The sequence below is a fragment of the Tiliqua scincoides genome, chromosome 14, assembly GCF_035046505.1.
Source record: "Tiliqua scincoides isolate rTilSci1 chromosome 14, rTilSci1.hap2, whole genome shotgun sequence".
NCBI lineage: Eukaryota > Metazoa > Chordata > Lepidosauria > Squamata > Scincidae > Tiliqua > Tiliqua scincoides.
In genome coordinates, this window is record NC_089834.1 from 11,895,848 (window position 1) to 11,910,894 (window position 15,047).

At 54.0% G+C, this 15,047-nt stretch overlaps 1 pseudogene; it reads right to left on the reverse strand.

The window, feature by feature from the left end:
• Window positions 1-3,971: 3,971 nt before the first annotated feature.
• Window positions 3,972-4,094, reverse strand: LOC136635001 (5S ribosomal RNA; annotated as a pseudogene).
• Between the last annotated feature and the right edge of the window lie 10,953 nt (window positions 4,095-15,047).

Consider the following 15,047-nt stretch of genomic DNA (forward strand, 5'->3'; position numbering starts at 1 on the left):
GGTCTCCCTCCACCCGCCATAAACCATTCATTGGTATAGAGAAAACTATCTTTCCTGGCATGAAAGGTCAGCCCTAATGAAGCTGATGGCACCAGTGGGAGCCATAGGAGGAGAGGCAGGCTGGACTGCACAGGGCTTCACTACGATTTATGGCAGAGCTGCCACATTCCCAGCAGCGGGGCAGGAAGAAGGCAGCTGCTGTGGCACTGCATCCACGGATCCCTCCACTCCCAGGATGGGGTCTGCAAGGGCCTCCTCTGGAGGCCTCCATGCAGGAAATGGGGAGACTTGCCGACAGCTAGGACTAGCTCGCTCACTCCTCTGAGCTGTGTGTTGTGAGTCATCTGCCTGGGGAGACTAGCAGAGACATAAGCTCTTCCGAAAGAAGAACCCAAGGAGAGTCCCATCCAGAATCACCCAGGCCAGCCTCCTGCTTCCCATGGTGGCCCACCACTTGCCTCTGTGTGGAGAAAAAGGCAGGCCCCTCGCCCACCACTGCTCTCTGCACTGGTGCCCACTGAGGCAACCCCACTACAACAGTCCCCTCCACCATTGACCCTCCGCTGCCCCAGCCTTAAGTCTCCCCTCTCCAGTTGTGGGGATGCTCTGTGGCATCTGAGGACCAGCCCTTAGACCCTGGGGAGCACCAGAGTGTCTAGAGGCAGCGTGAGAGGGAGTCTGCTTCCCAGGTCCCAGGTCGGCTGTCCACACACTTTGGAATGAACCAAAGTCGGGTTAGCCAGAAGGACTGAAGAAGGATGATCTTGCAGCCTTCTGCTGGATCTTGCGGCTCCCCCTTCACTTCATTCACCTGAGACGCTCTGGGAAAACAACCCCGTTGGTCTTTAATTGCAGAGTTTCCCCATGTCTTCTCCTTTGTTTCGGGTAATTAAAAAACATGGTGCCTGCCTTTAATTTTTTCAACAGATGGCAGACCCCTCCCCCTCCCCTGCCACCCCAAACAGCCCCATCCCTCCTTCCTCACTGCGGCACACGGATTGCATGGAGGTATTCAATTTGGAGTCAATTTAAATTTCAATTGTCTGTGAAATCTAAATCGATGAGGCTATAGTTCAATGGTGCTTTAATAAAATGGGACATAACTGAGGAATCGCTGGGGAATTGCATATGGCAAGAGACTGCAAACACACACACAACCTCACAATGGTGGCTGTGTAGCAGCAGAGGGGCCATTCGAGGCTTGTGCTGAGCATTAACCAGGAAACCAACAAGCCTTTGCTCCTCTGGAGACCCACAAGGAGACTCAGCAGGGCTGAAAGGGGCCTTTCTCTTGCCTGAGGGTGGAGGGCAGGTTTCAGGACAGGAGGCTGGTGTGGCTGCTTGTTCTGTTGCAGTCAGAAGACGATGTCCGTTTGGGGAAGGGGGGAAGAGCCTTCGGGCACATTGATATCGTTCTGGGTCTGAGCAAGGCTTAGCGAGGCTGCGCAAGGCTTAGACCCCCCAGAGGCTAGGGGGCACCTGGTTGAGGCGGGCACCAGGCCTGACCTCTGACACCGAGCTGGAGGTCTCAAACCAGGAGTCCTGGAGCTGGAGGTTTCCAAAGGACCTTGAGCTGTCCAAGGTCCTGCAACCTCTGCTTGACCTTGTTAGTTGCCCTGATTGAGTGTTGTGTTCCCCCCCCCCCTCACTACCACAGCAAACTCCTCTGTGCGGGTCCCACTCCAAACCCCAACTGTGCCCATTTTGAGTTGTTTCAAAGACCAGCTTTCAAATCTGGCTTTGAGGATGTGGCGGAAGAACATAAGAACATAAGAACAGCCCCACTGGATCAGGCCATAGGCCCATCTAGTCCAGCTTCCTTTATCTCACAGCGGCCCCCACCAATTGCCCCAGGGAGCACACCAGATAACAAGAGACCTGCAAGGCTTCCTGGGAATTGTAGTTAAGAACAAAAGAGCAGCCCCACTGGCTCAGGCCATAGGCCCATCTAGTCCAGCTTCCTGTATCTCACAGCGGCCCACCAAATGCCCCAGGGAGCATACCAGATAACAAGAGACCTGCAAGGCCTCCTGGGAATTGTAGTTAAGAACATAAGAACAGCCCCACTGGCTCAGGCCATAGGCCCATCTAGTCCAGCTTCCTTTATCTCACAGCGGCCCCCACCAATTGCCCCAGGGAGCACACCAGATAACAAGAGACCTGCAAGGCCTCCTGGGAATTGTAGTTAAGAACATAAGAACAGCCCCACTGGATCAGGCCATAGGCCCATCTAGTCCAGCTTCCTGTATCTCACAGCGGCCCACCAAATGCCCCAGGGAGCACACCAGATAACAAGAGACCTGCAAGGCCTCCTGGGAATTGTAGTTAAGAACATAAGAACAGCCCCACTGGATCAGGCCATAGGCCCATCTAGTCCAGCTTCCTGCATCTCACAGCGGCCCACCAAATGCCCCAGGGAGCACACCAGATAACAAGAGACCTGCAAGGCCTCCTGGGAATTGTAGTTAAGAACATAAGAACAGCCCCACTGGATCAGGCCATAGGCCCATCTAGTCCAGCTTCCTGCATCTCACAGCGGCCCACCAAATGCCCCAGGGAGCACACCAGATAACAAGAGACCTCATCCTGGTGCCCTCCCTTGCATATGGCATTCTGACATAACCCATTTCTAAAATCAGGAGGTTGCGCATACACATCATAGCTTGTACCCCGTAATGGATTTTTCCTCCAGAAGCTTGTCCAATCCCCTTTTAAAGGCGTCTAGGGTAGACGCCAGCACCACATCCTGTGGCAAGGAGTTCCACAGACCAACCACACGCTGAGTAAAGAAATATTTACTTTTGTCTGTCCTAACCCGCCCAACACTCAATTTTAGTGGATGTCCCCTGGTTCTGGTGTTATGTGAGAGTGTAAAGAGCATCTCTCTATCCACTCTGTCCATCCCCTGCATAATTTTGTATGTCTCAATCATGTCCCCCCTCAGGCGTCTCTTTTCTAGGCTGAAGAGGCCCAAACGCCATAGCCTTTCCTCATAAGGAAGGTGCCCCAGCCCCGTAATCATCTTAGTCGCTCTCTTTTGCACCTTTTCCATTTCCACTATGTCTTTTTTGAGATGCGGCGACCAGAACTGGACACAATACTCCAGGTGTGGCCTTACCATAGATTTGTACAACGGCATTATAATACTAGCCGTTTTGTTCTCAATACCCTTCCTAATGATCCCAAGCATAGAATTGGCCTTCTTCACTGCCGCCGCACATTGGGTCGACACTTTCATCGACCTGTCCACCACCACCCCAAGATCTCTCTCCTGATCTGTCACAGACAGCTCAGAACCCATCAGCCTATATCTAAAGTTTTGATTTTTTGCCCCAATGTGCATGACTTTACACTTACTGACATTGAAGCGCATCTGCCATTTTGCTGCCCATTCTGCCAGTCTGGAGAGATCCTTCTGGAGTTCCTCACAATCACTTCTGGTCTTCACCACTCGGAAAAGTTTGGTGTCGTCTGCAAACTTAGCCACTTCACTGCTCAACCCTGTCTCCAGGTCATTTATGAAGAGGTTGAAAAGCACCGGTCCCAGGACAGATCCTTGGGGCACACCGCTTTTCACCTCTCTCCATTGTGAAAATTGCCCATTGACACCCACTCTCTGCTGGAACAGCCCTCTGGCCTCCAGTCTTGCACACCACTGTTGTGAAGGCTGATTTCTTCAGCTCTTTGCGGCCTGAAACTGCCCATTTCACAGACCTCAAAATCTGACCAAAGGGAGCTGATTGGCCTGCTCAGGGGGGCTACAACTGTAGTCACAGACCTCCAAAGGGCCACACGGGTGGGAAGACACCATGGCCCTGTTCAGACCACACACCCGTTGCCTCCTAGGGGCACGTGGCGTGTGCTTCAGAGAGAGGCTGAGCAATTGGGGATTGTACTCCTGAGCCCTGGAGCCTGGCGCTGCCCAGGAAGCAGGCTCCGTAGCCCTATGGTTGGCAACCTTCAGTCTCGAAAGCCTACAGCACCCGGGATTCCCAGGTGGTCTCCCATCCAAGTACTAACCAGGCCTGATCCTGCTTAGCTTCCAAGATCAGACAAGATCGGGAGATAGTGTTCAGTATAGGGAGATGGTTGGCAACCTTCAGCCTGGAAAGACTATGGTAGAAGCCTGCAGCACCCGGTATTCCCAGGTGGTCTCCCATCCAAGTACTAACCAGGCCTGACCCTGCTTAGCTTCCAAGATCAGACAAGATCGGGAGATAGTGTTCAGTATAGGGAGATGGTTGGCAACCTTCAGTCTGGAAAGACTATGGTATAAACCTACAGCACCCGGTGTTCCCAGGCGGTCTCCCATCCAAGTACTAACCAGGCCCTGATCCTTGGGCAAGGCAGGGGGGCCTCTCCCTCATTTTCCAATCAAGATAACGAGCAGCTCTGCCTAGTCACAGACACCTCTGGCGCTGCTCGGTCTTAAGAGACCTTTAACGACTCCGACCGTGATATATTATCCACAGTTCAAATCTCTCCCCCTAATTTATAGCTTTTCTGTCAGTTTGAGCGTCTCCCAAACAGCATTATTTAACTTTTATTTGCATTTAATAATAATTCACTTTTCCTTGCCGCGTTGCAAATTATCATAATCATACTGGAGGTGAGATTGAATTTCATCAACCACCGGAGACCTGCCCCCCCCTTCCTGGTGGAGATTAGAGGATCATCTGCATAGAAATGGCCTTTGCGCCTCACGGGAGAGGACGTGGCTGTTGGCGGAAGAGCAAGGCAGCCTCCCCAGAAGGGGCTGAGGGAGGAGGGACTGGGAGGCTCAGGCAGCTTCTGGGGCAGCGCCAGCCTGTGTGTGTGTTTTGCCCATTCCTGCTGCCCTGAGCTACCCTGCCTGCTCTGTCCCTCCTGAATGAAGCAGGAGGTCTCAACGTGGGTGGAACCAGGAGCTGGCCAGGAGATGTGACACAGTCCAGCATCTTCCAAGGGGCCTTAATGGTGTCTTCTTGGAGTGCAGCTTTGGCTGTGCTTAGGGCATCCCCTCCCGCTCCCAAGGAGGCTACAAAGAGGGCAGCCACCAGGTCATCAGACTTGAGTACTGGCAGAGGCCTGATGCCCATTGACACTGAGGAGGAGCTGGAGGTGGGAAGAAGTTCAGGTGAAGGCTTGTAGTCCCTGCTGTGGGACAGGGGGCTGCCTGGGGTGGGCTCACAAGCAGGGCATGAGGACAAGAGCCGCACCCTCCTTCTGAGCAGCTGGCATTCAGAAGCCTACTGCCACTGATCATGGAGGCTTGGCGGAGCTCCCAAAGGGGAATTCTGGACACAAAGCCTGTGCCCCTCCAACTTGCTGGATGCACAAACCACCTTGTACCTCCTCTCCATCTCAAGACTGGTGTCTCCTCTGATCAGCTCTGCAAAGACCTCAGGCAGAGCAGTGTCTTTTTCTGAGAGTTCCTGGGGAACCTTCATCCCCAGAGTGGACCTGTAAGCCCACCCCAGAAGTGCTTTGAATGTCCTGCTATCCCTCTGAAGCCAGGCTCTGGGCAAAGCATGGAAGGGACATTAAAATGAATCTCTCTCCCATGCTGCCCCTTTCACCGTACAATTCATGGCTGGGAACATAAGAACAGCCCCACTGGATCAGGCCATAGGCCCATCTAGTCCAGCTTCCTGTATCTCACAACGGCCCACCAAATGCCCCAGGCAGCACACCAGATAACAAGAGACCTCATCCTGGTGCCCTCCCTTGCATCTGGCTTGCATCTGGCCTTCTGGAACAGAGCTAAGAGCCTACCCCCCCCCCCCCCCCCGAAATAAAAGCAGCCTGTTGGTGGCTTCCCTGCAGGCTCCAGAGCTCATGAAAGTCGAAGAAAACTTTGAAGAGCTGAGGATGGCCAGAGATCCAACAGAGCCGTGCAGGGGGAAAAGCAGGAGAAGAAAATATACAGCCAGAGCTGGGCTGAGATCTAATGAGAAAACAGACAAGTCAGGATGGAGGCTTAACGAGAAATACAGGACAGGTCCCCCAAGAAAAACTGGCCGTGGAGAGAGGCTGCTGCCAGCTTCACCCCGGCCGTATTGATCAGAGGGGAAGAAATAGGAGGGCAGGCCTCCAGGAGGGAGATAAATGGCCAGATATACGGAGTGCCAGGCCTGATGGAATCTGCGGGGTGGGGAGCAGGGCGCAGGAGGCCACTTAAATCAAAGGGCAAATCCAGCGCAAGGGCTGCCTGAGAAGGATTTGTGCCTGGGGCAATCAAGCCCTGGGAAGAGCAGGAAAGGGAGCCTGCTGGCCTCCTCTCTGGCCAAACCTGCCGGGAGGTGCCCAGAGAGGATGGTGCCCTCACATGCCGCAGGGGGAGAGCCACTGTCCCTCCTTAGCCCTCCTGGCTGAAACTCTGGCACAAGACAGGGCTTCTCCCCGGAGGCCCAGCTAACCCCCAGAACCTGCTGCTGCAAGGTGCAATGGGAGCCTCTGGCTTTGGTGAGAAGCTGCCGAGGCGCATTCATGGTGGAGACAGAGAGGCCCACGGATACCTGTCAGGCATGGTAGCTAAGTAGGTCCTCCAGGTTCAGGGGCAGTCTACCTCTGAGGATCGGCTGAGGGGAAGCAACTGGTGGAAATGGCTCTTGCCTGGGTTTAGTGGTGAGTTCTCTTCAGCGGGGGGGGGAGCAATTCCCTGCCCCCAGCGGTCCCAGTGCAGAGCAGCTTCTTCCAGCACCTTCCTTGTCCCTTTTTCAGGCTGTGGATATCTTTGGCACCAGGAAACCATCCTCTGTGGAAACGCCTTGAGAGCTTATTTTGTCTCCCTCAGAAGGGAGTTGGACTTGCCTCCCCACATGAGCTGGATGGGGTCCAGCCCCAGTTCTTCACTCTGCCACTGGCCTGGAGGATTTCTCCCTGCTACCCTGGGAAGCAAAGAGCAGTGCCATTGGGGAAGGGAGACCAGGCAGCGTCGGATCAAGGGTGGGGAGCCCCAAAGGTTGTTTTGTATTATTTCAGTTTTTCAAAGTATGCACAATGCATACAACAACCCCCCCCCCAAAGGAAAAAATAATCTAGAGTGAAAAGAGAGAGAATAATTTTGTTCCCCAAACAACAAGAGCTGGACTGCTGGGTGCAACACGCCCTTTCAGAACATAAGAACAGCCCCACTGGATCAGGCCATAGGCCCATCTAGTCCAGCTTCCTGAATCTTACAGCGGCCCACCAAATGCCCCAGGGAGCACACCAGATAACAAGAGACCTGCAAGGCTTCCTGGGAATTGTAGTTAAGAACATAAGAACAGCCCCACTGGATCAGGCCATAGGTCCATCTAGTCCAGCTTCCTGTATCTCACAGCGGCCCACCAAATGCCCCAGGGAGCACACCAGATAACAAGAGACCTGCAAGGCTTCCTGGGAATTGTAGTTAAGAACATAAGAACAGCCCCACTGGATCAGGCCATAGGCCCATCTAGTCCAGCTTCCTGAATCTCACAGTGGCCCACCAAATGCCCCAGGGAGCACACCAGATAACAAGAGACCTGCAAGGCCTCCTGGGAATTGTAGTTAAGAACATAAGAACAGCCCCACTGGCTCAGGCCATAGGCCCATCTAGTCCAGCTTCCTGAATCTCACAGCGGCTCACCAAATGCCCCAGGGAGCACACCAGATAACAAGAGACCTGCAAGGCTTCCTGGGAATTGTAGTTAAGAACATAAGAACAGCCCCACTGGATCAGGCCATAGGCCCATCTAGTCCAGCTTCCTGTATCTCACAGCGGCCCACCAAATGCCCCAGGGAGCACACCAGATAACAAGAGACCTGCAAGGCTTCCTGGGAATTGTAGTTAAGAACATAAGAACAGCCCCACTGGATCAGGCCATAGGCCCATCTAGTCCAGCTTCCTGAATCTCACAGTGGCCCACCAAATGCCCCAGGGAGCACACCAGATAACAAGAGACCTGCAAGGCCTCCTGGGAATTGTAGTTAAGAACATAAGAACAGCCCCACTGGCTCAGGCCATAGGCCCATCTAGTCCAGCTTCCTGAATCTCACAGCGGCTCACCAAATGCCCCAGGGAGCACACCAGATAACAAGAGACCTGCAAGGCTTCCTGGGAATTGTAGTTAAGAACATAAGAACAGCCCCACTGGCTCAGGCCATAGGCCCATCTAGTCCAGCTTCCTGAATCTTACAGCGGCCCACCAAATGCCCCAGGGAGCACACCAGATAACAAGAGACCTGCAAGGCTTCCTGGGAATTGTAGTTAAGAACATAAGAACAGCCCCACTGGATCAGGCCATAGGTCCATCTAGTCCAGCTTCCTGTATCTCACAGCGGCCCACCAAATGCCCCAGGGAGCACACCAGATAACAAGAGACCTGCAAGGCTTCCTGGGAATTGTAGTTAAGAACATAAGAACAGCCCCACTGGATCAGGCCATAGGCCCATCTAGTCCAGCTTCCTGAATCTCACAGTGGCCCACCAAATGCCCCAGGGAGCACACCAGATAACAAGAGACCTGCAAGGCCTCCTGGGAATTGTAGTTAAGAACATAAGAACAGCCCCACTGGCTCAGGCCATAGGCCCATCTAGTCCAGCTTCCTGAATCTCACAGCGGCTCACCAAATGCCCCAGGGAGCACACCAGATAACAAGAGACCTGCAAGGCTTCCTGGGAATTGTAGTTAAGAACATAAGAACAGCCCCACTGGATCAGGCCATAGGCCCATCTAGTCCAGCTTCCTGTATCTCACAGCGGCCCACCAAATGCCCCAGGGAGCACACCAGATAACAAGAGACCTGCAAGGCTTCCTGGGAATTGTAGTTAAGAACATAAGAACAGCCCCACTGGATCAGGCCATAGGCCCATCTAGTCCAGCTTCCTGAATCTCACAGTGGCCCACCAAATGCCCCAGGGAGCACACCAGATAACAAGAGACCTGCAAGGCCTCCTGGGAATTGTAGTTAAGAACATAAGAACAGCCCCACTGGCTCAGGCCATAGGCCCATCTAGTCCAGCTTCCTGAATCTCACAGTGGCCCACCACATGCCCCAGGGAGCACACCAGATAACAAGAGACCTGCAAGGCTTCCTGGGAATTGTAGTTAAGAACATAAGAACAGCCCCACTGGATCAGGCCATAGGCCCATCTAGTCCAGCTTCCTGAATCTCACAGCGGCCCACCACATGCCCCAGGGAGCACACCAGATAACAAGAGACCTGCAAGGCCTCCTGGGAATTGTAGTTAAGAACATAAGAACAACCCCACTGGATCAGGCCATAGGCCCATCTAGTGCAGCTTCCTGTATCTCACAGTGGCCCACCAAATGCCCCAGGGAGCACACCAGATAACAAGAGACCTGCAAGGCCTCCTGGGAATTCTAGTTAAGAACATAAGAACAGCCCCACTGGCTCAGGCCACAGGCCCATCTAGTCCAGCTTCCTGTATCTCACAGCGGCCCACCACATGCCCCAGGGAGCACACCAGATAACAAGAGACCTGCAAGGCTTCCTGGGAATTGTAGTTAAGAACATAAGAACAGCCCCACTGGATCAGGCCATAGGCCCATCTAGTCCAGCTTCCTGAATCTCACAGTGGCCCACCAAATGCCCCAGGGAGCACACCAGATAACAAGAGACCTGCAAGGCCTCCTGGGAATTGTAGTTAAGAACATAAGAACAGCCCCACTGGCTCAGGCCATAGGCCCATCTAGTCCAGCTTCCTGTATCTCACAGCGGCCCACCACATGCCCCAGGGAGCACACCAGATAACAAGAGACCTGCAAGGCTTCCTGGGAATTGTAGTTAAGAACATAAGAACAGCCCCACTGGATCAGGCCATAGGCCCATCTAGTCCAGCTTCCTGAATCTCACAGTGGCCCACCAAATGCCCCAGGGAGCACACCAGATAACAAGAGACCTGCAAGGCCTCCTGGGAATTGTAGTTAAGAACATAAGAACAGCCCCACTGGCTCAGGCCATAGGCCCATCTAGTCCAGCTTCCTGTATCTCACAGCGGCCCACCACATGCCCCAGGGAGCACACCAGATAACAAGAGACCTGCAAGGCTTCCTGGGAATTGTAGTTAAGAACATAAGAACAGCCCCACTGGATCAGGCCATAGGCCCATCTAGTCCAGCTTCCTGAATCTCACAGCGGCCCACCACATGCCCCAGGGAGCACACCAGACAACAAGAGACCTGCAAGGCTTCCTGGGAATTGTAGTTAAGAACATAAGAACAACCCCACTGGATCAGGCCATAGGCCCATCTAGTGCAGCTTCCTGTATCTCACAGTGGCCCACCAAATGCCCCAGGGAGCACACCAGATAACAAGAGACCTGCAAGGCCTCCTGGGAATTCTAGTTAAGAACATAAGAACAGCCCCACTGGCTCAGGCCATAGGCCCATCTAGTCCAGCTTCCTGTATCTCACAGCGGCCCACCACATGCCCCAGGGAGCACACCAGATAACAAGAGACCTGCAAGGCCTCCTGGGAATTGTAGTTAAGAACATAAGAACAACCCCACTGGATCAGGCCATAGGCCCATCTAGTGCAGCTTCCTGTATCTCACAGTGGCCCACCAAATGCCCCAGGGAGCACACCAGATAACAAGAGACCTGCAAGGCCTCCTGGGAATTCTAGTTAAGAACATAAGAACAGCCCCACTGGCTCAGGCCACAGGCCCATCTAGTCCAGCTTCCTGTATCTCACAGCGGCCCACCACATGCCCCAGGGAGCACACCAGATAACAAGAGACCTGCAAGGCTTCCTGGGAATTGTAGTTAAGAACATAAGAACAACCCCACTGGATCAGGCCATAGGCACATCTAGTCCAGCTTCCCGTATCTCACAGCGGCCCACCAAATGCCCCAGGGCGCACATATGGTTCCGGTGTGCATCCCGGTCTGGTTTGAGGGAGAAAGGGGGGCAGCTTTGTCTTGGGAGAGGAGTGCCTGCCTTCACACACTCTCTTACACCCCCCCCCCCCGGTGTTTCAGGGGACTCTGCCATAAAACAGAGAGGAAGTGCACTGATTTCTTGGCCCGCCCAGCCCTAAATCTTGCCCGTCCAGAAGATGCAGCCCCCGGGAGCCAGGAAATATGAATCCACTCAGGAGAATTTGTGGCCTCAGCTCAGCACAGTACATCGGTGCCGAAAGCAGTTGCGGGCCACTCTTTGCAGAGAAGTTAGTTAGTGGAAGGAGCCCTGGTGTCTCCTGTGTCCTGGCCCGGAACAGGCTGCCGGCTGCCTCCCTTCCTAAGGTGTGGACGCCTGGGTGTGCTCATCATGCACTGCTTTTTCTCAAGGCAGCCCGGCTGCCTGCAGCGTCTCACACTGTATCACCACCGTGGGAAGCTTTACCTGATCCTGGCACACTGGTTTTTAAAGGGCTGCCTTCAGCACCAGCCAGTGCTCCATCCCTCATCCAGCTCTGATGGCAAAAGCTGTCCACAGCATCAATACAATCCCGGCTCAGCCCCACTCACAGCAAGGCTCACCAGTTCTCAGCCTCACCCAGCCCATCTGCTATGTGTGAGACGTGAGAGGCTATTTCTTGTCCATCTGTTGACTCATTTGGCTAGAAAGGCCTCTGTCTACAGGTTTGGCCTGTCACATCAAAACCAAACATGTTTTGCAAGGCTAAGGAAAAGAGGCTTTGCAAGACCTGAGCGGCTGGACTGAAGTAAATCCCTTAACAAGGGAGAGCTCTGCTTGTTTTGAAAATTAATTCAAGATACACTTTGCTGAGCGTGAGTTGCTGGACTAACTTGCAAGACCTGTGCTCATTTGCTAGCACCCTGAGGTATTCCTACATCAGAACTCACAGAGCTCATTGATACTGGAGCCTGGCTGGACACGAACTTGGGAGTCGTATGCATTGGGAGGGAAGATCTCACATCAACACCTCCTCCTCCAACCAGTTACCCTCGTGGTCCCAGCAGGGATGGGGTCCCTGTGCTTTAGAGCTACTGTCTCATGGAGCTGGTTGTGCAAAGAGTGATGGGCTCTTGGGGGAAATGCATTTCCTGGTTAATAGAGCCCCAAGGAGATATCAGCACAACTGGCGAGGACAAGAGGAAGCCCTTATGAGATGCATTTGGTGGAGTTAATTTAAGGTTGGTAATCAGTGAGGAAGTTCCACCGTTAAGGAGGGAGCCCTGTGAAAGGGCTACCCCTTCAGCCTCCCCTCCCCCCCCCGGCCATGTTTGCTAAGGAACAGCTCATGAGTAAGAACGAGGGGTGATTATGGCCAGGAAAGGGCAGCCACAAGCCATAAGCTTGATGCTCAACTTGTTATTAGGGACTCACTTCTGAGTAAAATAAATAACCTTTATTTTCATTTTCAAACACCTCTAACTGAGGATAGCCTCACCTGCCTGAGTGGGGCCTGGCCAGACTGGGAGCACCCATGGATGCCATGCACATCACCTTGGTGCCTGGGCAGGGCTGGGTGGGTTCCTGAAAGGCACAGGTGAACAGGATGTCTTGGGAGTGGAGCAGGCTGACAGCAAACCTCCATATGCCTTGAAGGGGGACTCAAAGGAGGTCTGGCTCCTGCAAGCCCCTTGGCCCGCTGGCCCTGCAGGCTTTGCGCCCCAAACCTGCCCCCAGCCAGCCTGTCCACAGCATTCCTCCACCGCTCCAGCCACAGTATTAGCCACCATGGGAAGGATGGGGCAGAAATGGATCAACAAATAAGCTGCCTAATAAATTTGACAGAGAATCAGCTAAGCGTGACTAGCACAGAGCGACGGAACAGAAGGACAGTTGGCTGCTCTCCGTGCGAATGCTGTGACACGGGGCCAGTGACACTCGCAGGGAGGCAGCCCCTTCAGACAAAACACTCCCCACCACAGGGCATGGGCCTTGTCTTACCAACCGGCCAGCAAAAGGCAGGGCCGTTGGCAAGGAAGACCAGAGCCTGCCTCCTGCTCTCAGCCCTCCCCGACGTCACGCCTCCACTGTGGCCTCAGAGGAAGCCACGACTGGACTCGGAGAGGTGGGGGCCTTTGCTGCCCACTGGAGCCTCATTACCACCTTGCGAGTGGCTCGGTAGTTAGCACCGGTAACAGGAAAGCCAGGAGGACAGCGGAGAAGAGGCTCCAAATATTCCTCTCCCCATGAAAATGACTCTAATTGGATTCCGCCGGTGGGTCAGGGCAGCATTTCTTCCTCCGCCAGATTGTCCAGTCAGCAGCGTGCCAGCAAAGCCTCTTCAAATTGAAATGGCGATTGGCTGGCCGAGGTTAATAGGAGTGCTGGAAAATAAATAGGTTATTGATTGATCATAACAATACGCTGACTGCAGGCTTACCTGGCTAACCTTCCCTCACCCGACATTACAGCAAATCCAGTTAGCATCTCATTACGGCTGGCCGAGGGGCCCGGCGTGGCTGGGGATTAATGAGCAGATGCTGTGGGACGAGGGCGGGGCAAGGAGGAGCCGGTCACTGGTGGGGCAGCAGCTTGGCAGCCCAGGAGCAGTGGCAGGCCCCCTGACCGGCTCTGGGTGAGAGCCAACGCCGCTCGGCTTTGCCCCTTCTGCTCGGTGGGGCCCTCTGCTGCTCTTCTGCACCAGCCTTAAGCTCAGACGTGGTGGGAGAAGTGGCCTGTTGCGCACTGCCTGGGGCCCTGCGGTCCATCTGTGTGAGCATTGATGAGCACCGGCAGCCCTCTCACGTCCAGCTTCTGGAGACCCTGAAGAGGCAGCTGGGCCAGTGTAACAGCAGCAACGGCCTGATCACCTTGCCAGAAGAGATCTCCAAGTGGATCACCAGGCCCAGGTAAGGAGAACAGGCACTGCCCAGTCAACAGCAGTGACCACTGGAGCAAAGGGCCGGGCAGCCTAGGAGAAGGCCGCTCTCTCCCCATGGCTCCAGGAGAGCTCCCTGCCTCTCTCTCTACCCCCTCCCCCCAGTCCCAGCCTCTTCCAGTTCCTCCAGGTTCCTCTGGCGCCAGCAGCTCCGTCCATGCCCAGAAGCTCACAAAACCAACCCCCAGCCAGGACTGGCTCTAAGCCAGTTGGACTAATTGCTCCCAGTTGGGTCCTGCACCTAAGAATAATCTACTCCAGTGATGTGTGCATTTTGCCCTTAAGATGTGCGCAGATACATCTGGTCCCTCAACTCTCACACGCTTTTTCATGGCATATTTTGATTGCTCTCCATTCTAGAATTCCAGGTTGCTTTGCCTGGAGAGAAAAGTCCATCACGCGTTGTGTTTATATTTCTAAGATTCTGCCGATCTCGGCTGTGAACCCGGGTTGCCAGGCATGTTGTCAGTGGGTCCCTGCAGCTTCTGCAAGGCTCTGCAAGGCCAGCCTGCCACAGTCATGACACCAGGTGCCCAGGCTGCCAGGGGGGCGTTGCAGCCGGAGCTGCAGAAACTGCTGCGGAAGACTTTCTTGGGCAAGGGCGCCACCTACTGCTCGATGGTCACACTGCCAACCAAGCACTGCATTTTTTCAGCCAGTAGAACTTCCTTGAATGACGACTCGCGTTCAGTACTCGCGAGGCGCAAGGGAAACAGGCCGTGAAGGGCTTGTTGTTGCGTTTCTGTCGGGTGGAACTGTTTTAGGAATGTGAGAAGAGCTCTGCGGGACCAGGCCAAAGACCCACATAAGAACATAAGAATAGCCCCACTGGATCAGGCCAGAGGCCCATCTAGTCCAGCTTCCTGTATCTCACAGCGGCCCATCAAATGCCCCAGGGAGCGCACCAGATAACAAGAAGACCTGCAAGGCCTCCTGGGAATTGTAGTTAAGAACATAAGAACAGCCCCACTGGAGCAGGCCATAGGCCCATCAAGTCCAGCTTCCTGTATCTCACAGCGGCCCACCAAATGCCCCAGGGAGCACACCAGATAACAAGAGACCTCATCCTGGCGCCCTCCCTTGCATCTGGCATTCTGACATAACCCATTTCTAAAATCAGGAGGTTGCACATGCACATCATGGCTTGTACCCCGTAATGGATTTTTCCTCCAGAAACTTGTCCAATCCCCTTTTAAAGGCGTCTAGGGTAGACGCCAGCACCACATCCTGTGGCAAGGAGTTTCACAGATCAACCACACGCTGAGTAAAGAAATTTTTTCTTT